Here is a 27,360-nt window from a genome sequence, read left to right as displayed (position 1 = left end):
GCCCCACCATTGTGGGGTACCCCAGAGCTCAACTCTCTTGTACCCTTCTTAACATCTACATGAAGCCACTGAGATAAGTCATCCATCAGTTCAGGATGAAGTACAATCAGTATACTGACGATATGAAGCTATATATCTCCATTATGAGCTGAGTAGGAGATGGCGAAGGTCCTGACCCAGTATTTGGAGGCTGTAAAGAAATAAGTTCAGACTGAACCCCGACAAGGTGGAATTGCTATTTGTTCAGAAGCCCCTGGCTTCCAGTTAGTTCCATCTGTCATTCTGAATGGGGTTGCATTCCCCTTGACAGTGCAAGTTTGCAAACTGGGGATTTCCCTGCACTTGGGGCTCCCACTCCATCCACAAGTGAAGGCCATGGATAGAATAGTCTTTGTTCAGCTTTGGCAGATACACCACTTGCAATTTTTTCTGTAGCAGAACACCTGGCAACAGTGATTCATGCCCTTATTATCTTGCATCTTGATTACTGCAATTCCCTTTACATGAGACTGCCCATGATTACAGTACTTGGAAACTGCAACTGGTGCAACATGTTGCCAACATGCTGATGGGTGAAAACTATTACAGCAATACGCTGTGTTGTATGCCACCCAGAGTCACCTTGTGTGCGATGGGGAGCTATATAAATAGGATAAATAAATAAAATAATTAATAAATAAATATTGACTGCCACTTTGGTTCCAGGTCCAAGATGTATTATCTAAGAAGACCTTGGTGGTTACTTATAGGGCCATTTCTTCCATGTGGAAACTGCATATTCTGCTCATACCAGCCAAGAGAGCATGCTGAAAATCCACCTACACACACACACACACACACCAGTGGAAACAAGTTCATAAACATGTATTTTCAGTGTTTGCCTCTCCTCTGTAGAACATCTTGTTCCCCAAGATTAGGTTAGTTAAGCTGGTTAAGACCTTGTCTTTGCTCAACTTTCAGGGAGTTGGGAGCTACCAGGGGGAGGGGGTACTGTTCTTCTGCCAGTTTTTAATGCATGATTTTCTTGTTTGTTACCTATTATTTGTATTACTTTACAAAGTAATTATTACTAATTTGGGTTTTGCAAGAGTTCTCCAAGTCTTTTGATTGAAGTAGCATGCAATTTAGTAAGGAAGCAAGGAAGCCATTTAGAAGTGTGCTTAAAAAACATTTCCATGTATCTTTTTAATAAAGAACTACAGGTAGTCCCAGGTTAAGAATGCCTGGTGTAAGGACTTCCCATAGTTACAAATGGAGCCTATTGTAGCAAAATTTGAGTTAAATACACAATGGTTTGAGTTCATTACACAATACTACTGTTCTGGCTAACATACAAATTTGACCTAAGGACAGACCTTGGGAACGGAACTCTTTCTTAAATTGGGGACTACCTGTAGCTGGTAGGGTTTAAATCGGTTTAATCAATAAATGAATCTACTAAAGCTTAAATCAGTTGGTGGGTGAGAAGGGAGTTAAATGATGAGGCTCAAATTTAAAGTGACAATTGTTTCTTAGTTGAGGCTATTCTGGTTGTGATATGTTCTTGTAAGAATGACCAAAGAAGAAAAGAGTAACATTCTGACATCTAAAAAACAAAAACCACTCCTATTTGTATTTCAATGATATTAACATTGAAAAGGTTCAACTAAAAATGTTTATTATCGTTACAATGATGAATAGAATTATGAGAGTTTTTCCATATGTAACTTCAGTGCAAATTGATTAACATCTACTTTTTAAATTTACTTTTACGTAAATTATTTTTTTTCCTTGCAATAAAAAAAAAGTCTGTTTTCCCTTTTGCACATCAGCTTCCAAACCACCCAGAAGATTTCTTTGTGGCCCAAAGCAGGTACAAGGCCACTGCAACTCGCAACCATCTTCTAGTGTCAATACTGATTCCACATGCTCACTTCTCCAGTATTATTATGCTCTGACAATCCTCCAGATACCACTATGGTAGCTTGTTGAGAGCACAGTTAAAATGGAAAAGACAGGACAGGTTTTTCCATTTTGCTCTTCTCTCCAGAATCTCAGCACACCAGGAGTGCAAAGGTGGGCTAGTTTAAACATCCCAGTCTCTGCATGCTGAAATGGAGAAGGAAGTGAGTATGTGAGCATTTTTGTGTTTGCATGGAGGTCTGTGGGTGCACAGATGTACGCCTGCATATGTATTTGTGTATGGATGAGTTGAACCTCCAGCCATTTTCCATCACAATGTGCAACCCTTGGGCAACAAGTATGACTATCCCACCTGCTGGAGACCAAAGGGAGGTTTTTGCAATTCAGTTTCTATCCTAGTCAGCTAAGATAAAGCCACTTAAATGTTGAAATCTCTCATAATGATATTGCCTTGTAGCGGACTTTCTTTTCAGAGCTCCTAGAACATGTGCAGAAGACAGAGTTGATTACTTTCTTGGATTAGCAATAGCTCCAGTTGAAGCATAGCACTGACATAAAAGCAGGGCAATAGCATAATTTACTCATAATTATTTTGAAGTGGTCTATGCATGATTATTTCAACTACTTTCAAGCAGGCCTAAATTTAATAAGTGCATTTGAGATTCAGTCTCTGAATGCAAAAGTTGCTTAACCTCCTCAGAGAGACCTCAGTTTAACCTTTTTCTTCAGCTTTTGAAAGTCAAGGAGTATTTCAGATGTCAATTGCTTTGTTCAGCAAGATGTTATCAGGAAGATGTAGCTGGTGATTAGAATTAAGATTGAACAAGTCCATGTCTTACGATGGCATTAATCTGAGATTTTATATTTACTGCCTTGGAATTCTTACTTTTTTATATCTGGGAAAAGCAAAACCAGGTTTGGAAGATGGCAGCTATTCTAGTGTTAGCAGCTTGGGTAAAGACTAAGTTTGCAGTGATTTTGATTCATATCACCAAACTCTCTGCCTTCTCTCCAAACTAATAGGGTGAAGTTGGAGGGTACAAAGGATGAACTGCCCTTGAAAGAGGAGGGGGAAAAACCATTTCTTTTAGGGAGTGTGTTCAATTCTGTTGAATTGCCAAGAGGAGCTTGAGGCCAGAAGGCACTATTCTCGTGCAGTTTTGTTATTGGAATTTAATCTGAATTGGCAGCAGACATTGAAGTTGCACCAGTCACATGGATCTGTTGATGTGCATGGATTTCTTGACACAGACAGGTCAGATCCTGTCTTGTTCATGTTTCCAGAGTATACTTACTGTTGATTTAATGTCAAGAAGCTGCAGCACTTCATTAAATAATTTGTGAAACCTTTCGTGGCAAATAATCAGCTTATATTTAGAAAAAATAATGTAGGGAACTTCAGCCTTGATGCACATCATTCCAAATCAACTTTGATTGAAATTATTCCTTAGTAAACTAAGCCACCATTTCAGATTCTAGTACCATCCACTTACCTTTTTGAGATCTTTGTTCCATCGTCCCCCTCGTGTCTAATTATTTGTTCAGAAATATGCATGCAAATATACTGACAGTCTCTCTTACATGCACCCAAGCATATATCACCTATACGTACATTCTGAAGACAAGTAACTAGCTGGTATACACCATTCTCTTCTCGAGGCTCCTATTGCTGGTGGCAGTGGTTGTTTATATCTGCCACTTGGGTTGTTACATTTCTTCATCAGATGCATTCCAGGGCTGAAAAAAAATGTTAGGCTCCAAGGAAATCAGTATCCATGGAGTTCCAAAAGCCATTTTAACTTTAACTCCAAATCCAGTCAATTGTTTCTTTCTAGTCTTCTTTAGTGGATACAACTAAGGATATTTGCAGCTTGCGGGTTCAAATTCTATCACAGGCATCCATGAGGGTAGGGGTGGGGGAGTGTTCAAACACGCATCATGACACTAAAACCATTACTTACATACTTGTGCCAGGCGTCAAGACACAAGTACAATCATTTTGATTTAATCTCAGCTTTCTGAGGACACCCATGAAATTTGCCTCTTGAAATACAGTTGGACTTGGAGGACATGTTATTCTTTTTAAAATGTTTATTTTATTTATTGACTGAATCATTCTTGCTTTTAAGCAAAAGCCTTAATCAGTAATCAAGTCATATTTAAAGACAGATACTTTCAGGTGGGGGTTATATTTTAAGAGATGAGACAACATAAATCTGGCTTGCTACAAAAAGCATAAATCCTCTGCAATAGCAGTAGATCCCTTTAATGTGGTTTTATCTCTTGCACAGCTCAGTATGTTATTTTTCAAGTAGCAGCTTAAAGGATGAATCCAGCTCCAAGAAATGCTCACACACACACACAACAGGGAAGAGGAGGTTGATTCAGACATCCAGCTGGGCTCTTCAGAGAGAATCCTATTTGTGCTGTTACAAAACTGTGACCCATTTTGCTTTTTCTCCAACCACCCAGTGGCTCCCTGTTTGGTGCCACTCTGGAAATCACACTGGGAGTCAGAATTACTCCAAGCACAGTATACATTGGGATAGGAGTTATGTGTGTGCATACAGTTCATCTTCTGTAAACTAGGACTTCAGCATCTTACGCAGTAGGGGGAAGCATGAGGCCCCAGAGTAGGATCTTCTTTTATGGACCATTACTTAGGGCAGTGTTGTCCAAACTTGGCCACTTTAAGATGAGTGGACTTCAACTCCCAGAATTCCCCAGCCAGCCATGGGGCCGGGGAATTCTGGGAGTTGAAGTCCACTCATCTTAAAGTGGCCAAGTTTGGACAACAGTGACTTAGGGTATAGCTCTTCATGCTGTCTGAGAATTAAGGGAGTGATGGTTCAATATTCCCTGGGATTGATTGAGGGCTGCATTCAAAATAAAAAAAAATTACAACAAATGTTATCTTCTGTTGTGTTAACATCTGAATGTGGTGGGATTACAAAGTACATTTCAAAAGTAGGGACATTAATATATCTCCATTTATTGACTGTTATCTTAGGCTTCCAGGACAGACTGCAAAAATCCAGATGACCACTAGCTGGCAGTGAAAGTTAACTCTTTCTGTATCTCTTTGCTGCCATCTAGTGGATGTCCAGATTTTTGCAGCCCAAGTATAGTAGCCCTTCTGTTCCCCATTCTGCTTCATGTAATTTATTTGGTTTTGCTTTTAAGCTGTAAGACAGGAAAATTCCATTCTGCCCATGTGATACTTCGTAAACCCTTATCGCCGTCAAACTTCAATTATCTCTTTAAGTTTTTGAAAACAGAATTATCAGCAACAATCTTTCTTTTCCTTCCTTTCTCTGAAAGGTTCAGTTCAAAGGGTTCTTTCCCCTCTTTGATTCCGAAGAAGAGACGTGATTGGGTATAATTCATGTCCTAGTAAATTACAGGACTCATCAGAAAATGAAGGGTGGGGTGATGTAATCAGCTGCTATTTTTTCCAATACATGCAGTGACAATATTTTGTGCTCCCTCTGCTGGTCCTGCTAGAACCTGTTTAGTAACAAACTATATTTCCATAGTTATGCATTTGATTGTTCATGAGCAAGGCAAAGATGTTCTGGTAAAATGAATTGTTGCATAATTTGTTGATGATGCTATGTATGTTAATTGGAGCATAAATTTGAAACATGGCATGGATGAATCAACGTTTGCCAGATTTAGAATAATAGTAGGCCAGTGTTATAGCAGCAACAGATGTAATGAAATTGGAAAACATTAAAGCAAGTGATTGCTTGCTCTTTTTTCTATGTTTCTGTGGTGGTGTTAGATCTTGTATCTAAAGTTCAATATTAAGTCTTTAGCAGTTACTTTATGCCCTTCAGATTCTCCTTCCCTCCAACTGTCCTTGTTTGTTCATCTTCTTAATTTGCATGTGCTAATCTTAATCCTAATGATTATTGTTCTTCAGGCATCTCTTTCATTAAACTAATGTCAGTTCTCCCGAGTATCAACCACAACAGAGATGTGGAGGAAATATAGATTCCTCACACTTTTTGTTTGTACATTTCCCCATCATAGCTGAGACAAACAAATTGATCTATATATTGTACAAATGATGCACAATTTGAAAATGTGCTTTTGTGCTTTTTCTACAAATAGAATGGGGAGGAATGTTCTTTTGGTGGCTGTTGTGTTTAGATGAAATGTGGACAAATCATCTCTCTTCAGGTGACCCAACTGACTCAGTCAGTTGCTCCACAGGGCAATTAAATGAAACTCTGTAATGACTTACAAAGGGCAGCTATGTTTGAAATTCTCTCAACTTCCATAATGCCAGTAGTAGACTCTCACATCCTGGAATGTATGTATGTCTATATGTATATAAGCTTGATTAGAGTCAGCGAGGTACTTATCTATCCCTTATCCCTTGTGCCTCATTCCCAACCCCCTTGTATGGGTAAAGGAAATAAAATTTAAAAAGTGAGTATCTAGAGAAACCCTTCTTTTGGTGGCCTCTCTAGGGCTCTGTTTCAGAAAGAGAAAACGACATGGTACATTATCTGTTAAACCTCTCAACTCTGTTTAGGTGACACAGTTGATTTTGGGAGTTAGTACAGTATACATCCAAACTTTTAGACCAAAACTAGCCGCCTCTGAGTTAGATGGTTGGGTTACTATGTTTGCATGATATTCTAACCATTCCATTTGACCCTGTTTAGTATGTTGTATCACCAGACCCATAGGATGATTCTTTGTTCTACAGTATCCTCATCATACTGTTATATCATTTAAACTAAGTAGAAGAGTATCTTAATCCACAATCACCATAATCTTCCTACATCTAGGGCTGAATTTTTGGACCCAGGCCAGGATCCAGTAGCCTAGGGAACCCCAAATAACCACCCTGAGAATGTTAGTGATGAATGTTAGCAGAAACACAGTATCAGCATCTGGATTGGCATCCTGATTGGAGTATTCTTTCCTCTTTTTTTTCTTTTTCAAATTATTTTATATTCACGGAGGCAGGTGGCTGAGCATGTACAAGCATGAACTTATTATTTTTAATGTTAAAATATATTATTCTAATCCACACAAAATGGCACTTGTTTCCGAGTAATATTATCTAACAGGGACCCCATTGGAGCATTAAGCCCAGAGTCTAAAATTAAGTAGTTGTACTACTGCACATGGTCCCTGGAAATTTTAGTTCAGTGTTTCTAAAAGTACCACATTAAAAAAAGCTATTGCAGTTTCTGTGTGCATTTATAACTAGTGTCAACACTATATATTTATGAATTCACTATATATTTATGAATTCAATAGTAGATTAATGTAATTAACTTGACCTCCCAAAAAGGTAGTAATAGCTATGATTTTATCTGTCTCCTGGTCTTGCTACAATATATCAAGGGTAAGTTGGAGCTCAGTTGATGGAAGTAAGAAGCATAGACTTAATCCCTCTAAGTTTCTTGGAGCAATATCCTGCAGGGTTTTTTTGGGAGGCGGGGAGAGTAGAACTAGAGAGTACCAAATAATGCAGTTTTTTAAGATTAAGCAGGCCAGCTAGTTGAGGCATGCAAAAATAACCTTCTACTGCAGACTTCTTTGTAGACCTTACCCTCCTTGTTGACATTGCTGAGGCATGACTTGGGTGCAGTTGCTATTTTGGAAAATGTGGGCTACTGAGAGAATGATCTCTGAACACAGTATTAACTCATTCTTCTGAAAAAGGTGTGGGTCATCCTGGTGTTTGAATTTGCCTTTGTGTTTGGGTGAAGCTCTTTTGGCCCGCTCACAATGATAAGTTCTGTTAAATAGAGAAAGTCCAGCCAGAGCCTCTTCCTATGTCTTCTTATTTCCAATCAAAGCTGAATTCTGTTGCAGAGCAGATGGGGAAAAAATTAAGAAGTACAAGCAAGAGCAAAAGGAGGAGGTGTGTGTTTGTACATGTAAGGTTTTGTGATATACAATTTTTTCATATGGATGCTTTAAGAGTTCCCCACTCCCCCATAGAAATAGATGCTTGTTGCTTAAAAATCAAATGTTCCTTTGTGGTATCACAATTAATACAGTTTTATAAACAGGCAATGTCATATAGAAATATCAAAAAGCATTCTTTTCAGCAATAATGCTTCCCTTACATATATCCTGATGCTTTTCTCTGCAGTGCTTCAAGCATTACTTTTCAAAAGTAATGTTCACTTGCTGGTTTTGGTTGCCTTCATGTGATTGTGGCTACAATCTGGATAGTTCACTTGCATGTATCCAAGGGCTTCTGCCTGCACAATAAGACTTTTTATTCCTTGAAAAACAGCCCCAGTTCACAAACTCCTTTGGAAACTCCTGATTTCCAAACGGGAGAGATCAAAAACATTTCAAGGCCCTGAGCAGGGGGCACAGCTTGATGGCCCAAATGGCCTCTTGGTGGTTTACTCACATTACTATTATGATTTTATGAAGATGGTTAAATTAGGGCTATTCATGAATTATTCACACGCCAGCAGGAACATTGTGGTTGTTGGCTCAACTTAGGCAATCTTAACTGATGCACAAAAAGAGGCCCCAGAGTAAAAGGTTCCACAAGGAATCATGCCTCATAGGTATAGAATGTCTTACCAGTACAGGCCAAATTATTCATCAGCTGTTGGACCACAATATTTGGAATCCTGGGGCACAAAGCTGGCTAGAAATCCATCATAACTGTCCTCTGAATCAACATCCCGTGTTTTTCCTCCTTGGTCTACATGAATAAAGTCTGCACTCTGATAAAAATGAGTAATGATTTCATCCATAATCTATTAGCACAAGAGCTCTTCTGTCACAATCTTTTTGTGACATCGAAACACTGCTGTTGGGACAAAACAAAAATAATTGTGTTGTTAGCTGATCAGAAATCAAGACCTTCTTAACAGAAGCAGAACTACTTTCCTGCTTCTTTTCCAACTTTGTCTCTGTGAATCAAAGCAATATTGATACAAAATACTGAGTTCCACAATCTGAAAGCATCTTTGGGGATCACAAGTACTTTTGCTGAGTCAGGTGCAGTTGTTTTATAAGTCTAGTCACCTGTGTTCTATTTATGTATTGGCTATTAATTTAATGAGCGAGATAAATACTTGCAGAAGTGATCTTTCTGAGAAAGGAGTTTGTTTTACAGATGCAATGTGAGAAGAGGCCCTGGAGTAGACATGCAAGTGACATACCTGGTAATCACAAACTTTCCCCTCTCGCCTTTTGCAAGTGATCAAAAGCTTTTGCCTGCAATAATTTGAGCACCTTGGAAGCCACAAAGAAAGCTGAAAATGAAAAGTAGATAAGTGTAATGTCAGATCCTAAGGGCCTTTCCCCACTTGGACCTAACCTCAGCACAATCATGCTGTGGTAACATTTTTTTTTTCTGCCATGTCCTCTTAACATTGCCTTTCTCTCATCCCCAGCCCATGGATCAGACAGGCTTAAGTTGTCCATAGCTGCACCTCTGTTAGAGTAATATTTCCCCCCTTGTTGTGACATCAACCAAGGGCAAATTCAAACTAAATAGACAAAATCTGTTAGGTTTTGTCACCCATTGGAGGGAAGTCAGGTAATTTGGAACAGAGGTGATAGAGGCTTGAGAGAGATCAGAAACTGGGGCAACAAATTTTATACTGGTATAGTTTTCTGTGTCGAAAAAAAAATCAAGGTTATCTGAAATCCATGAAAAAAGAAATGTACATGAAAGCAAAACTGTAAGAGGTTTCAACCCAACCCTAAATTGATATCCTCATTCTTTACCACATTTGTTGTATCCCAGAATGTACTTCTTGTGAATGACCTAATAGACAAGATTGTTCTCTCAAGTCTTTCATACTTCTCAAGCTCTCTGCATTTGTTTGCATTTGGCTGTTTTCCCATAGATTCTTTTCTTGTATGAGAAATTAATACCTGACCACTCCACATCCTCACTTGTATGGCTCTCAGTAAACACCACCACCTCCCTGACCTATTTTTCACCATCTCTCATTAATTTCCATTGTTTTAAGTTTGTATGACAAGGAAGAGCCTGGGCAGAAAGTTTGCAGGGATTCAGGTTGGGACATAATAAAGTAGGATGGAAAAACCCATTTAAAACACATGACTTTCCCACCTCTTTTCATATCTTATAAGCTTTGTGGTTAATTTAGGGGTGATTTATTCTTGGCTGCCATGTATTTTAATTTGCGTATTATTTTAATTGTTTTTATTTTTAAAACTCTGTTCACCACCCAGAGTCACTTGGCGAGATGGACAGCCATGCAAATTAAATAAATAAGCAAGCAAGCAAGCTGGGCCTGCTATAGGCTAACTTCCTATCTTACAGGCACGTCTTATCCAGCAAGAAAGCTAACATATTTTACTTTTGACCAGTTTATTTATTTCTTTATTACGTTTTATGTTGCCTTTCTTTTGAAAAATCATAATGATATTTGTAAACAATTCCCCTCATTCTAATTTTTTTTTTTTTTAATTTTCACAACAACCTTGAGAGATAGACTGGGCTAAAAGATATTGACTGGTCCAAAATCTCTCCGCATCCATCATGTAGTTAAGTGGAGTCTCAAACTGGAGTCTCCCTTGGTCTCAGTCCAACACCTTATCAAGGACACCAATTCAGTCCGTCTATGGAATGGCAGCTAGGAGAGCAATCCATACCAAACAATGGCATTTCAAGGCAGGCTGAACAGTTTCAGGATTCCCAGTTCCAATAAGGGAGGAACACTTAAGATTTAGCTGTGCCTTATTATTGTAGTTTTGATCACACAATAGTCTGCAGTGCTTACTTTTAAAGGATATGAAAGCAAAACTTAAGAGCAGGCCAGAAATAACAGTGCATTTACTTTAAAAGTACAATCTGTTTTGATTTTTATTTGCAGTGCAGAGATCATTCACAGCCTTGCAATGCATGCAGGAATTCCCCTATTGAAGGCCAGTCTGTTTATTCATTTTGCTTTTGTCCTTTCTTCAAGGATGAAGGGGGCCATCCGGACAATCCCCAGTATAGTAGCTTATATTGTCCAGTTTTTCCTTTCCAGAGTACCAGTAGCAGAAGGTGGTTGTGTCACGGAAAAAAAGAACAGTTCCTTACATTTCTCCTTCCAGTTGCACTTACCCCTCTCCTAGGTTTACCTCAAAGCTTGCTGTAGTTAAAATAACTGAAGAGAGAAACTACTAGAGGAAGAGTGAAACAGTCCCTTTCCTTCAACTCCTTTGCCACTTCAAAGAACTTCATCCTGTGGCCACGTTGCAAGGAAGAATGAGTTGTTAGAACTTTGTGGCAAGCAAACAATGGAAGACCCCCACGGGCGAGATTTCCTTTACTTAAAACAAGTATTAATAACAGCCATGGGGATGGGATTCAGAGTAGACTCTCAGATGTGGGGACGAGGTTGTGTTCATTAAGTCCATCTCTATAGGACTTTTCCTCTATGTGGCAAAAACAGAGAGATACACATTTTTTTTCATATGGGAAATAGGAGCTCTGCAGGGAAGGGAATTCAGTGAGTAGATAGCATATAACTGATTGTAAAGATGGATGGAGGAATGGTTAGATGCATGGTTGGATGCATAGATACATGGATGGATGGATATAAAGAAAAAACTGGGGGTAAGGAGAAGGTTACCACTTTTGGCTCACCAGCATCCAATGGCTGCTCCTATATAATTTCACCAATTGTGGCCTTTCCTGGATCGGGAAGTCCTTCTCTCGGTCACTCATGCCCTGGTCATCTCCCGTATGGACTGCTGCAATGTGCTCTACATGGGGCTACCTTTGGAAAGTATCCAGAAGCTACAGCTGGTGCAGAATGCAGGAGCATGGGCAGTTATGGGCGCCCCTAGGGTTGCTCATGTAACACTTCTGCTGCGTGAGCTGCACTGGGTGCTGGTTTGCTTCCAGGTCCAATTCAAGGTGTTGGTTATGACCTTTAAAGCCTTTCATGGCATGAGCCCAGGTTACCTGAGGAACCGTCTCATCCCAGTTACATCGGCCTGCCCCACCCAGTCCAGCAGGAAGGGCATGTTACAGACCCCATTGACTAAAGAATTTCAACTAGGAGGAGAGCCTTTTCTGCCATCATCCCCACCCTGTGGAATATCTTGCTCCCTGAGATGAGATTGGCCCCCACTCTTCTGACCTTCTGAAAGAGCATTAAGACCTGCCTCTGCCGACTAGCTTGGGGATCCAAGCTAGTCGGCACTGGGGGTGGCTGGTGAATTGAGGATGCTCTCTCCGTCTTTTAACTTTGTTTTTGTAGTTTTTTACTGTTTTTATGGCTTTTATCTGTGAGCCGCCTAGAGTCACTTATATAGCAAGATGAGTGGCGTATCAATTTGATTTATAAATTATATAATAAATAAATAAATAATTCTCAGTGACCTTGGTGGTTAACTAGCATTAGAACCTGAATTTTCATTTGTACGTGTCAAACATCCAAACCATTGTTTTCCACTGAGTATAGAGGAGAAAACAATCAGCAAATTATTGCCCAGTTGGTGCTCAGAGCTATAGGTCTGAGATTTCCATTGCTCGCACCCAACATGACTTTTCTCATTGCAGATGCCATCAGTTCGCATTTTTAACTGTAGTTAAGGGGCATGAATTGTCATTAAGAAATTTAGTTTTCTTTGGGGGTCGTGAAGCAGTCTGAGTTATTGGTGAAAGTGTAATTTTCAAGACAGGTTCTCCATTGAACAGTATATAATGCATGGGATCTGAAATTAGGCACAACCTGATACTCTAATACAGTGGTACCTCTAGTTACGAACTTAATCCGTTCCGTGACTCTGGTTGCAACTCGAGTTGGTCTCAAGTCGAGGTAAAGTTTCCCATAAGGTTCAATATAAATAAGGTTAATCCGTTCCGCCCTCCGAATTTGGTCGCACCATGAGGCAAATTTCCCCATAAGGTTCAATGTAAATACGGCTAATCCCCCCTCCGAATTTGGTCGCGCCCCGAGGTAAATTTCCCCCATAAGGTTCAATGTAAATACGGCTAAACAGTGCTGAAACATATGCATTTTATTTTTTAACCTCAAAAACCTTTCAAAAGCCACAAAAACCTTCCAAACGCCACAAAACACACCACAAGCCTCACCGAACGTCTCCTTGCTACCGCGATCTCGCCCACAGGAAGCCGCGACCGCGTGGCAGCAGGGAAAATGGCCACAGATCCGGTTCATAAGTAGAGGCGGAGTTCGCAAGTAGAGGTAAATTTTTGGGGATGGAGCTGGTCGTATCTTGAAAAATTCGTAAGGAGGGGCGTTCGTAACTAGAGGTACCACTGTACTTAAAAAATAGTTCTTAAGTCCCTAACAGAGAGAGACTCTTTTTATTATTGTCACATATATAATGATGTAAAATTATAGGGTTGGAAAGTACCAAAAGGACACATCCCACATCTCAAGATAGATCTCTAAAGATAAATCTACCTATCAAATGGGCCACAACAGGGCTTTGTTCTTTTAAATGCAGATAGATGCAAGTATAGTTCTGAATACCTAAAGCAGATTTACATCAGGTACAGCCATACACCTGCCTTATCTAAAGACATCTAATGACCTTCAGTTGTATTACTCAGGCCAAGCTGTGGAATCTCCTTAGGAAAATGGGGGTCCCAGAACTTCTCATTGCCCCCATGCAAAACCAATACACAAGACCGGAAGCCAGAGTTCAGACAGAACATGGCAAAACAGCCTGGCTCCAGTTTGGCAAAGGAGTGAGACAAGGCTGTATACTCTCTCCTTATTTCTTCAAGTGATATACTGAATACATATTGAGGGAGGCTAGACTGGAAAAAGATGAGTGCATTTTTAAAACTGGAGGAAGACATTTAAATAACCTGAACTGTGCTGATGACACTACTCTGTAGCTGAAAAAGCAAATGACCTGGAAGCTCTAGTGATGGAAGTCGAGGAATACAGTGAAAAAAATGGAAATAAGATTAGTGAAAGTAATGACAACGCACAACAAGCAGCCTCAGAATTCACAATGAAAATACTGAAGGCTTCTGACTTTAGGATCAATTATCAATAGTAAAAGAATCAGCATTCAAAAAATACATCATAGATTAGCAAGTGGTATGGTAGCAATGAAGGCCTTGGAAAAGATATTCAGATGTAGTGATGTGTCTGCATTTACAAAGATGAAAATCATGCAGGCAATGATTTTCCTTGTGAACTCAGTGAAAGTAAAAGTTGGAGTTTGAAAAAGCAAGATAGAAAGAGTATTGATGCTTTTGAATGTTGGTGTTGCAGAAGACTCTTGAGAACACTATGGATGGCCAAGAAAACAAAAAAAAAGAATGGATCATAGAACAAATCATTCCACAATTCTTACTCAAGGCACAAATGACCAGGCTCAAATTACTATATTTTGGACTTACTTTATGAAGATCCAGCTCCCTTGAAAAGTCATAGTGCTGGGAAAGGTGGAAGAGGATGATCAGCAGCAAAGTGGATGGACTCAATTACAACAGTGATGGGTGCACAGTTGGAAGACCTGAAGGGCCAGGTTGGAGAAGATCCAGGATGACTAATTTGATTTGTATATTGCCTGACTCTGGAGGCCTTAGACGGTGTACAAAGAACAGTATAATAAAAAGCAATAAAACTGTAAGCCAAACTAATAATTGCATGGATCTTCCTCTAACTGCTTAACCGCCAAAGGCCTTCTGGAAAAGCCAAGTTTTAACTATCCTCCAGTGGGTCCTAAGTGTGGGAGCCATTCTTGCCTCAGGGAAGTTAGTTGTTCCAAAGGAGGGGAACAGCCATGAAGAGCACCCATCTGTGTGCCCACTGAAAGGAGGTGGCCTTTGGCAGATGTTCACTGTTCACCTAGGTCAGGCTGGGAGAATTTCCTTGGGATAGGCAGCCTCTAAGATACCAAGGTGCCAAGCCATATAAGGCTTTTTAGGTAATGAGCTGCCCGTTTGTTTGTTTTAAATACTGCTATGGATATACTTGAGCTGTTTTGGTTCCTTAGTTTATGACTGCATCCATCCTGGCATGCTGAGTAAGAGTCAGCCGCTGTATCTGAATTTGGCTCCCTTCCTCTGCTCATAAAGATGCCAGGTAGTTCTGTGGAAATTACAGAAAAGTTCAGTGATGGCTGAGTCAATGAGCTAACCTGCCTGAGAAGCAAAGGAATAGGAGATACCTACAGCAGCAGCCTTTCCTGGTCCTGCCTGCCCGCAAAATGCTGTTGTACAGAATATGCAGCAGAGCAGGAGAACTTGGCACTGGCAGGCTAAGAGTCATCAGATATTTTAAAAAGAGCTGGAATAACAAAGGAGGCCTTTGTGGTGGGAAGGCACACTGGAAGCCCTGACTCCACCTTCCCTCCAGCTGGCTTGCTTGGAGCATGTATTACACAGTGGAATACATATTTCCTTCTCATTTCTGTGTGAAAGTTTTATGCTCCATATTGGCATGAGGTATGTGTGTGCTGTGGGTGCATGCAGGAACACACGTAACCCTTTCGGCGCTGCAGCATTCACAAACCTGGAGAAAATCATTCAGTTCCACTGTAAGCAAACAGTCTCTGCATGCTATTCTCAAGCAAAACTGGAGGCATCTGGCTTTAATGTGTGGCTGTCTGGGCTGCTTGTAGCAAGGCAGATGAAGCAACATTGTTTTTTTTTTTTTAAAAAGCACATTATTTCTCATCGTCCAGGATTTTTTTTATTGCAACTTCTTTGACTGGGTAGTAATTGATTAACATTTAATGCAAAGTTGTATAGTAATTCCATCTGCACAGTGATGTTATATTCATTGCATGCAGGTGGGTACATAATACCCTGCACCTTTGCAGGGGAGTTTTCAGGGTGTGGGTTAAAAAGTCAAAATGGCGGCCAGAACAGTGTGGTCAAAGCTTCATATGTTTTTAGGTGCATTTCAAACAAAAGAAACTTCTAGAGATAGACTTTTAAAAAAATGTGTTAGAGATACACTTAAAAAAAAAGCTTTTAGAGCTACACTTATAAAAATAGGGAAACAAATAGCTTAGAAAAAAAAAATTAAATGCATGCCCAAATTTATGCTAAGCTTTTGCAGGGAAGTGGGAAGACAAATCTATTCAATTCTTTTATTTTAATTTCTCAGTTTCGAAGCACTACAAAAATTAAATTCAATTCTTTTTTGAAATCTACACTTCTCCAGATGGTATAATATAGTCTTCCAGTTTAAAAAATGCATACATGAAGGAAATGTTGTATTAGTGAAAATGAAATACGTCATACTACTTACAAAAATGCCGAACATATAATATATACAGTAAATATAGATACTAGATTGTTGGGGCTGGCTGGGGAATTCTGGGAGTTGAAGTCCACTCATCTTAAAGTGGCCAAGTTTGGACAACACTGTAGTACTGCAACCAGTTCCAACAAATTATATTAGCAGTCACATCACACTTTTTCCCACCTTCCAGAAGTTCCTTCCAAATGCTGCATCCTTCTCTTATTTTGCTCCCTCACTTCTTTTTGAGAGCCAGCTTGGTGCAGAGGTTAAGGCATCAGGCTAGAAACTGCAAGACTGGGAGTTCTAGTCCAGCCTTAGTCATGAAGCCAGCCAAAGGTGACTTTGGGCCACCCACTCCCTCTCAGCCTCAGGAAGAAGGCAAGGGCAAACCACTTCTGAAAATCTTGCCAAGAATACTGCAGGGATTTGTCCAGGCAGTCACCAGAAGTCAAGACTGTCTCAAAGTCATTTAAAAAAACCCCTCTTCTTTGGTGGTGCACTTTCTCCATTTCTTTCCTCATTCTTCCAGGATAGGTGTGCACAGCCATAGGGTAGCTTCATATTGCTTCATTCCTTTTGCCACCAGGGGAAAATCTATATTCATTCTTCCAGGCTTACATTTCCAGATTTGGTCTTCAGCTGCTTGGCACCACAATAGCAATAGCAACAAGGTATAGCAGTACAGCCCATCACATAAACATTCAGTATAAATAATATTATTTATACTGAATGTTTATGTGATGGGCTGAATTGCTATACCTTTCTAAACTGCCTGGAATTCAATGATGACAGGAACTAAAAAAGAGCTTTGGCATAGGCACCACGTTTTGTTAGATCAACATGGCCTGGGTTATGTCAGCAACATACTGAGATGGTTTGAAGCGTGACCTGTGTCAGGCGGATCAAACATTCTGATTCCATGGGGAGGGTTTTCTTTAAAAAAAAAAAATCTGGAGTGGTTTCTTTGTTGTCAGCAAGTAGCCACTAAAGTAGGCTCAGAGATAAGGATGGTGTCTCGTACATTGCTCAGATCCATCTTGAAGGAGGTGAAGATAGAGTGTTACACATGGTAATGTAATGGGTTACAAGACAAATGGGCCTTAATGTGTCCTTTCCTTACCTCCTGACTCTATGATCACATTTCAGCTGTTGCACAATTAGAAGTATGGGTTGCTGAAGGAAATGTAGCACCCAATAGTAGGAATTAAGAGCAAAGCCGCCTTCTCCTCCAACTTCTTTGATTCATGCCCCAGTGCTATTAACGAACCCTTGTGCCACATCCAGCGTGCTGCTGTCTCTGCGTTGTGCTGCCTAAACTAGGAATTATAACTCTATATAACATCTTTGTTCAGTTGATTTTTACAGCTTCCTACATGCTCGGCGCCTGTTAAATAGCCAGCTAGCTTGTTAAGTGAAAGAGAACCAGTTTGGTGTAGTGGTTAAGGCACCAGGCTAGAAACCGGGAGACTGTGCATTCTAGTCCCACCTTAGACATGAAGCCAGCTGGGTGACCTTAGGCCAGTCATTCTCTTTCAGCCCTAAGAAGGAGGCAATGGCAAACCACTTCTGAAATCTTGGCAAGAAAACTGCAAGGGCTTGTCCAAGGCATTGCCAGGAGTCAACACTGACTCAGAGGCACCCAATAAATCAAGCAAGCAAGCTTGTTAAATGTTATCATGGTGCTAAATGGCCCTGATGTTCAGATCAGCTCTTTTTTGCCAGACCTTAAATGGAGAAACTATTGCAGTTGTAGAGCAGAGTACAGCAGTCAATATTTCTGACTGCAAGGACCACTTCAGTTGCAACGTGGTGAGTTGGGGTCATAACTATGCACCTCTATCTGCACAGAAACATTCCCAAACACTTTAGTGGAATTGCTGGGGGGGAGGGGGAGAAACAATGAGGATTCTCTCTTCATGTTTAGCACTGAGCAAGAAGATCCACTCAGTCAAAGCTATAGTGGCACAAAAATACCATCACTTGATGGCTAATATAGATGAACAGGGTATGTTTACTCAGAAATAAATTCCACTATTGTATGTTCAAGTGTGCCTTGGATTGCAATTTATGTTTACTATTTTTTCATACAGCTCTCTCTTCCTAGTAGTTCCTTCTGTAGATTTCTAGCAGATCTCTGTAGAGCTTCTGGGAAAGTAGGCTATTTGAAAAATTGCCTAGGAAGACTGCTGTGAATTATACAGAGGATTAAAACCTAGTTTAATAAGATGTATTTGGATCTTTGAGTTTCTTGTCTTTGAAAGGTGATAATTCCTATCAAGAATGGGGAGAAACATTTGCATTAAGCTTGATAGCATTTAGTTTTGATAATTCCTTCCTTTTGCTATCTAGTCTGCCATGTATTCCCCCTTGGTAAGAACACAGTCTGCAGACTTTAAGTGGCAGTCCTTGTACTGAGTCTTTGTATTGTATTTTGTATTACATGCCCATTTATACTTAAATTTAAATATTTTATTTAAATATTTATATATTTATACCCCATTTGTGTTCCCCAGAGGGTACAGCTAAAAGTTTTGAACCCCTTTTTAGTTGTTGTTGTTTTTTTTGTGATTGAGTGGCCTTTAAGAGGCAAAATGGATGTTTTAAGCTATTCAGGACCTCCTAAAAACCCTAAGACCCTCCCCTCAAAAAATCAAGTGAATTTTCCCCATTGTTTTAAAGGGGGAAATGGGTACCTTAAAACTCTGCAAAAAGTTGCTCACCCATTACAGGGTACGATAATACTCACCCATGTCCTGTCTTATGGCCTCCAATGGCATTCTTTCCCCCCATTCTTGTGATTCTAACCTTTAAAAGAAATGGAGCTTCCCATCTTTCTTGCATGACCCAGGATTATATGCCTTTTTCATCCTATGTTCCTCCAGATGAGCAATGGCCTCTGGAATTTTTTTTGTTTTTGTTTTTGTTTTTTGGGGGATTTTTTGCTAGCGTACTCTTATTGGCACAGCTCCTTCCTCTTAATGAGTTTTCTCAGCAAGGCAATATCAGAATTATTAAAACTGGAGGCTTCTGGAGCAGGAAATTATGCCATTTTCTTTGTTCTAAGCAGATTTATTGCTTGATATCTGGCACCTTGTCATAGAACCAGTCAGCATGAGTACCATATTCATTTATTTTAAGACAAAAGTATTGAGCAACAGCTCGTAGAGGGCAGCTAGAAAATTCTCTCTCTACCACCACCATCCCTCTTGCCCCCATGAAATGTTGGGAGGGAAGAGAAGCTACATATAAATGGATGGAACTATTCGGCAGCAGATTATACAAAAATGGGGAGAAAAGGGTCAGGAATTTTTAAAAATGTCAACCAAACTGTTTTAGAAATCTATTTCATTATATTATCACTGAATCAAAAGGAAGCCCCATAGTGATTGTGTTAACTGACCCTGTGTTTACTGAAAACAAGCTAAAACCCCAGACTTCTAACTGAAAAATGCAATGTTAACTTTTGTACCCGTGATTTAGGGATGTGACCTGATGTGACAAATGATAGGAACTGATACTTCTTACATGGCTAGCATCTTGCTCACACTTGTAAACCTGTCAATAGTTAACAGAGCAGTATTTTATGAAGCCAAGCCTCCAGCAGTTCTCATTAAAAGAAAATCTGTATGTAGCTTCACTGTGGTGGAAATGCGTAGAAGGAGAGTGTGTCATTCAAAAGACTGTATTTTCTTGCATAAACAAAATTACTTCTCCAAACAAAGGAGTCATCCACTGGCAACATTTATCGTAAGTTCCCTCCCACTAACCAAAATGTACAGCAGTATTCAAGTTATAAAAAAGAAGACAGTTACAGGTGTCTTCCTCTAAGAACTTTTCATGTCTGTTTCTTGATGCACCCCTGTCCTATTGTGAAGACAATCTCCTCTCCTCCCTGCCTTCTTTCTACTGTAAGAGAATTTTAAGACTGTGGAAGATGTGATCTCGGGCAAAGTTATTATCAATATCTTTCCATATCTATAGGAAGACATATATCATCCACACATTTGATAAGATAGAATCTGAGCAAGAAACTGTAAACTAACTGATGAAGTGCTAGATGAGTCAACCTAGAAAATAATAACAGTATATTTGTATAGAAAATAAGTCATCTGAGTTGAATCCAAAGAGTGTGTGAGCAGCATTCTGGTTGCAGGATGGTCCCATTGACATAAGGGCAGGATGTTATTTTTACTGATTACTTCTCCCCTATCCAGTCCATTATATTCCAGGGGAGATGGGCGGCACACAAATTTAATAAATAAATAAATAAATAAATAAATATAAATAAATAAATAAATAAAATACTCCTGAAAAATCTATTCTGGAGACTCTCTGGAAGAGGTTAGGGTTGTAAGGGAAAGCAGGAAATGGAGAGAAAATGAACGTCTCCCATTCCTTCCACAAATGTAAAAAATCTTTCTGTTGAAATGAAGGCCATCTCTGGATCTAAACAATATATTTTAATTCTTAGATCCTAGGGCAGCCTTTCCCCCTGGTGCTCCTGAATATGTTGGCGCTGTAGGGTTGAAAAGATTACTGGAATATCCTTAGAAGAACTAGAAATGTTTTTCTAAAGACAAGTTAGATGGCAGATATTTATCCTATAGCACCAAAGTAACTAATCACATTATAAAGCATGAGTAGGACATGGCTGAATTGGCAGTTTTGATCATCCCATCCTCTTGTCTACACCTCAATTTTTAGGCACTCTGGGCTGCTCTTTCCTCCCTTTCTCCACTCCTGTCTTATCATGGCATTTTGAAATGGGTGCCTTCTTGTTCAAAGTCTGGGCATGAGACAAGGTTCGTCTTTTCCTTCATGCAGTAAATATGGGCAAAAGCACCCTAAAATGATACTGATATTAATTTTTCATCCCACTATTTTAAATAATAATATTATTTAAATTAAATAAAACATACTTTACATTTATTTTAAATAAAATAAAATACAGGCTAGAAAGTTGCAGCTAAGCTCACAAGTAAAACTGAATACCCTCCCCAAAGATGAAATAATTGTGCCAGACTTCGAATTCTGCTTAACATATTTTTAATAAAGAGAAAATGACAAGAAAAGTAATGGAAATATATGGGAGGATTACAAATAATAACATAATCTGTATTCCCTATAGAATTCCATGAATGAGGCACTATTATTACAAAAAAAAAGGGATCATGTGGTACAAGATGGCTGAATTCTGTGTGTTTGTTTACAAGCATTATTTGGATTTGCCTTGTCTGTTAGGCTTTCTAACCAGATGACCCTTACAAGGCTAATATTACATATGCCTTAGATCAGCACTGATCCATAACATAATTGTTGAAAGTTAACTATATGTTAATATATGAATATCAAAATGATTTTAATAAAAAGTGTTGTATCCCCAGTTCCCCACACATTTCAAGCTGCAGTGTTCTTGTCAAAGATATGAAACATAATTTGGCTTCTCAAGACACAGTTTTTTAAGCTAGTATATGTTTTCATATATCTTATTTGTATTAAAAATAGTTTTTAATGACTTTCTGTAGTGGAATAATGGAAAATTGTCCCTTCAAATGTGCTTCTTTCTGAAGTTAGTACCTCTCCGTATTAAAAGATCATCAATAATATATCCAAAATTTAGTGCAAATAGGAGCTCAGTTGTGTTAGTTGCTATAAAGTAAGTAAATACATTTTCTTTTCCTTTCTGGCCATTTTTAACATTTTATATAATTTATTCTGTTTTCTTATCCTTGGGGCTAGAGAAGAATCTATATAAAGCACTGGGCCATACTCCTAAGCATTTAAAATCTTCAGTGGCCCCCTTGGCTTGTATGATGGCAACAGGCATCACCCACATACTGTTAACCTATCTTTACAATAAAAAAAACTTGACATTAACATAATAACCAGGAAGTTAAATATTCCCGTCATTACTTCTATCTACAAGGTTTTCCAGACTTCCATGATAATCACAAGGTCTTCCAAGAACAATAGCAACAATAAACTTCCTATTTATACCTATTTGGGAGTTGACTTGTGAGAGAGATGCAATCTGTTGGTTAATTAATATACATTTTTAAGTCCAGTTGTCGTTGCTTTTAAAAAATATGCTTGGGAAACCAGCACAACTTTCTAATAATTCCTTTTGGCCTACAGACCTTCACACAAGGGCGGTTACAGCCTGTGTTCCATTTGTTTGCCATTTCACAAATTTAAAATAGAAATGAAACAACTGCTACAGATGTCCTTGCAAACAAAATCTTGCACAATTTTTGCTAACTGACTCATCTTAATATAGAAAGTCTATTTAGCAAACTGTTTAAGAGGCATGAAAAGACTTGATCTATTCTTACAGACTTGCATTTCTGTTTGGATAATTCCACTGAAGTTAGTGGAATTATATTGTAATGAATAAAAAAAAGGAAATGAATCATTTTCTTTAGGGGCAGGGTGGCAAACTAAAGTGGAAACCACAAAGTAAGGTATTTTATTCAGTGTGGTTTGTGAGCAAACACTGAGCAACTTACAGACTCTACCAGATTTTGTTTTCTTTCCTAGATAAGGTATTGGCAGTGTACCTGATGAATTGAGTAACCAAGCTTGGCTTCATTACTGTATTTATGTAGTGCACTTATATCCTGCCATTTTTAAAGAACTCTAGACAACATACATCCCCTTACTTTATCCCCAGAACAACTTTGAAAGATAGGTTGGGCTAAGAGAGACTGACTGCCACCCAAATCATTCAGGGAACTCCATGGTCAGGTAGGGACTTAAACCTTGGGTATTCCTGAACCAGGTTTAACACTAACTACTGCAGTACACTGGCTCTCTTCCTGTCCAGGAGTAAATATCTAATGATCCATGATTGCAAGTCGTGACATGCTAAAGAAGGAATCAGGCCCCAACTGGAACATTTCTGGCTATAAAAGAAAAAATAACTTCTCCTTATGTTAGCTCTTTCACAGATTGCTCTAGTATGGTCTCCTCCATCAGATTAGCTCTCCTCCAGGCCACAGCCAACATCTTCCTAGAGTTTCAGCAAGGGAAGTTCAGCTTTCCATGCATATCTTTGGGATGTTAAGTCAAGCCTCATTTCCTTGTGGCAGCACTTTATCACTTGCACTTTGGGGAGGTCTGAGGGGGTTTCCACCATTCCCATAGCTCAGGGCAGTCATGCATAACACTGAAGCCAATTCTCCCTCTCCTGTGGCCAGAATAGGGGTATCACTCTATCCAATCTCACTTGATGGAGTTAACGAACCTATAATGGTACACACACAACACCCTTTGTGTTCTCATTTTTGCCCAGAAGAAAGTCCTGATCCAACCAATCTTCTAACTCTCACCAGCTGAGCTAGACCTAGGTTACGCTGCAGAGAACAGGGAGTACACATTCTGCCTTCTATTCCTGCTGAAGCCAGACCCCCAAATCTTGGCAGCCACCATATTAACAAAAGGATCTCAAACGAAGGCAGGGGCTTTGGCAACACTGATGTCCCACCCTTTCCAGCAAAGCAGAGGCTCTGAGGTTTCCTTCTTCTCCCTGAAAAAGAGCAAATAGGAAGACATTGTAGGGACATGCATAAAAGTATCTTGGCTTCCTTCCAGAAACTTGAACTCATAGTGTTAATTCACTGGTCTGACATACTGTTCTATCAGTTAATAATAAATTATATCTGGTTTATTTTCTTTTACATTACCGTACTTCATTTTTGCATTTGCCTTCTGGTAATTCTGCATAACCTGTTCTTGGCTGGGAGCAAAATGTATTTTTGAGAATGTTCTTAGTGTGACTTCTATTGTGTTAGTTTCTTTTGCAAGTTTCATTGAGCAACAGGCTGTTTGGAAAAGCTAATGGAGGAATTTTAGCAATTAAGTTAGTAAAGGAATGATAACAGTTCTGCTGAAAGATGAGCAAGCTGAAGTTGATACAATACACGGAATCATCCTAATGGTCCCGTTTACCTTGTTCTCACTGCAATTAAATGAGTCAAATCCATCTGGCACTCTAGCTATATGGGCATCCATTGATGACCAAAATCCGCAAGATGGCAAGCACAAAAAACCCTGCCCTTTTGTATCTGCATATGACATTCATGCACATACAAAGTTGAGTTTCAAAAAGCAGGTTAGAAAGAGTATTGATGCTTTTGAACTTTGCTATTCGAGAAGACATTTGAGAATACCATGTACAGCCAAAAACAACAAATGGATAATAGAACAAATCAATTCAGAGTTCTCACTTAAGGCAAAAATGACCAGGCTCAAATTATTGTATTTTGGACACATTATGTGAAGACCCAGCTCTCTTGAGAAGTCTGTAACACTGAAAAAGGTGAAAAGAAAGAGAAGAGGACGACTGGCAGCAAGGTGGAGTGACTCAATTACAGCAGTGCTAAGTGGCACCCTTGGAAGACCTGAAGGGCCAGGTTGAGGACAGATCATCTTGGAGAAGGTCTTTCTATATAATGGCTAAGAGATAACACTAATTTGATAGCACATAATCAACCAATCAATGGATGGGCTAGAAATAAGTCTACCACTTTTAATAATAAAAACTTTGTATCACAAGTTTTCTCAAAATGGCAATACATTAGTTGCTCATGGTAGGCTTCTACAGGCAAAATGGGAAGCTTTGCGTGTGCTTTAAGAGTGTTCCCACTTTGCCTGCGTGAGTCTGATCTGGCCCCTATGAGTTGCTCCTTATTCACACTTTGACAATCTCTGGCTTAAATTGCAGCAATGGCAGTCTTCATGTTCATTCTTTCTTTCAGAATGAAATACCAGAAAAAAAAATCTAGAGGTATTCATTTATTGTACCCTACATCTGTTCTTCTCTAGAGCTGAGCTAAAGTTAAGAAATTCCCTTAAATCACATAGCTTGCCTACGTTGGTACATTGTGGGGTTAGAGAAGAGATAGAGAGGATACTTGAAGGATCTTTGAAAGCACAATCCCATATCTGGACTTTCAAAGGACTTTCTCTCTGCTCCACTGGAGAAAAAGTATCCCCTCTCGACTCATACAGGAGTACCCTTTAAAAATGCAGATCTGATCTTGGCAAGTTTAAGATGTGTGGACTTCAACTCCCAGAATTCCCCAGCTAGCATGTTAAAGTTCATACATCTTAAAGTTGCCAAGGCTGAGAAACACTGATCTACATTTTCAAAGGGCTCTTCTCTTCCTGTTCAAGCATGGGATAATCTTTGAAAGGAGGCTCTGGATCAGGCACAGCCTTGAAGGCTAAATCACAGAGCACGGTGCCCAGAGCATCCTGTTTAAGGACAATAGGTAACCTTAGCCATCTTGCTCTGTTGTTTGGCCTTGGCCCTTGCACTCGACACAAAGAGCACTTTCAAAGGTAAGCCTGGCATGTGTCCAGTGCCTTCTTACCAATCTGTTTTCTTTACAGTAGCAACAGAAGGTGTCAAAGGAGGGAGGGAGGAATTTGCATTCAGAAATATTGAACATTCCATATGGCCCATGGAATAAGAACCTCTAGACTAACAGGCAAAGCCACAGGTAAACTTTAGTTAAACGTGGACCATATTCAGGCTATACGTTTGCATGTAGTACTCAAGGAGAGTTGAGCAACGTCTTCCCCATGTCCTCAGTCCTCCTCAAGTACTGCACGACTGTCTGTGACAATTTCCCAGCTCCAGACAACTTACGGAGAACCAACAACACAGCACAACATTATAGAAGGGAGGGATTACTCATCACTGATCTTGCACTGAATTTGATCCACAAACATTTTGCCCAAATGAAGTTTAGACAATTGCTATTCCTACCTGGTGGGGTTTGGATAGCATGGTGCTGGTTTAACTAATAGGTTGTTTTAAGTTCACTGTGTAAACAAAATTCTCTTTCAGATGGCTGTGGGGTTGCAACATTAAATCAAACTGACCCCCTCTGCTGATAAGTTGATGCCAATATAAGGTAGCTGCCATTGCACTATGCCCTGGTGTTTTCCTGCAAAACTTTCCTCCCCAAGTTTTTGGGAATTCCTGTTTTCAAACAGCAAATATCACTCCAGAAGCAGGAGTGGTTCATAAAATTCTCTTGCATGGAGAAGTCTGGAGAGTGGTCAGAAGGGATGCCTGTTTATCCACCACTTAGCTCCTGGTATCTTATCATGGAAGAGAGATAGCATGACTGAGTAAGATGATCTAAATATGTAAATCTCATGGAAACAGAAGAGAGAGTAGTAGGAGGGTGGGGTTCTTTGTGTTTTGTTTGCTTTTATTTTTACTTTTTGGAGGTACAACAGTGAGGGGCATAGATAACATAGTCGTAATTAGACAGCAGGTGAGCTCTGAATGGCTGAGACATTTCTGTGCTCATCTGTTGGCCAGGAAGAGCAGTTGGTCCTCTTCAAGTGTAAATAAGTAAACAAGCTTGTTTTCATGATGTTCTGGTCACCTTAAATAGTTGCAGCCATCTGCTCTCAGGCCCTGCTTCATTTAAAAGGTGCAATCGGAAGACCTGAGCAAGAAAGAACAGTGGCCTAGAAGTGCACTAAGAAATGCTTTATATCTTAATATTTCTATTTCTGCAAAGTTAGACAATCAGATACCACCATTTCCAAATCCATTAGTGCAATATCCTTGCATACTTTTCAGAGGAAAAAATGTTCATGATTAATTGAAATAAAATGTAGATACAAAAATGCTTTATGGAAAGAAAAGTACCATGAAAAGGTAGGGAAAAGCAAACTCTGTATTTTCTTCAGTTCAGTAATTTGTTTATTTTTAATTATTAATGTGTGCCTAATAATTACAAAAAAGGTGAAAAGAGTTGTACAAGGTCCTGATATCTTAAAAGACCAGAACACATCCTCTCCAACAGCCAACACTCAGATGAGCAGGGATTCACACCAAACAATCAGGCAGAAAGCAATACCGTAATCAAGGAGCTATGAAGGAGAAAACCACACCCCTACCAACAGTGGCAGGGCAAGCTACTGTTTATAAACAGGGAGAAAACCCCACACTCGCTTGCACTGATGGTGTTACCTAGTCGGGTAATGAAACGTCTGCAAGCAAACAACCAAGCTCAGAGAACACCAAGGACTCCACAGTGATATCTTATGTCCTTAAACATTGGAATCCCTATTTTATTATGCACACGGCCTCTGAGATTCCCCAGACCTCACTGACAAATTATCTAGACTTCTTTCTTAGATTTTCAAAATGCTGCATTTTTCACAAAACGTTGACCAATTATGCATATATTCATTGTACAGCTGTTGTACATGTAATATTATG

The 27,360-nt window shown here is 39.4% G+C and overlaps 1 protein-coding gene and 1 long non-coding RNA gene across 7 annotated transcripts in view; one reads left to right on the top strand and one right to left on the bottom strand.

Moving 5' to 3' along the window:
* Positions 1-27,360, top strand: part of RAD51B (RAD51 paralog B) — a 372,608-nt gene that overhangs the window by 297,809 nt on the left and 47,439 nt on the right. The gene's annotated exons all lie outside the window — the stretch shown is intronic.
* LOC148214942 (uncharacterized) lies at positions 8,025-14,772 on the bottom strand. The gene is made up of 3 exons (XR_015796886.1): positions 14,258-14,772; positions 9,063-9,155; positions 8,025-8,707 (listed from the first exon to the last, which is right to left on the bottom strand). It is a non-coding gene; the product is annotated as an uncharacterized LOC148214942 (long non-coding RNA).

Source organism: Python bivittatus, unplaced genomic scaffold (assembly GCF_059951505.1).
Source record: "Python bivittatus isolate LINGU-HERP-01145 unplaced genomic scaffold, Pbiv_v1 ctg000480_np1212, whole genome shotgun sequence".
Classification (NCBI taxonomy): domain Eukaryota; kingdom Metazoa; phylum Chordata; class Lepidosauria; order Squamata; family Pythonidae; genus Python; species Python bivittatus.
This window is presented reverse-complemented; position numbering and strand designations above follow the sequence as displayed.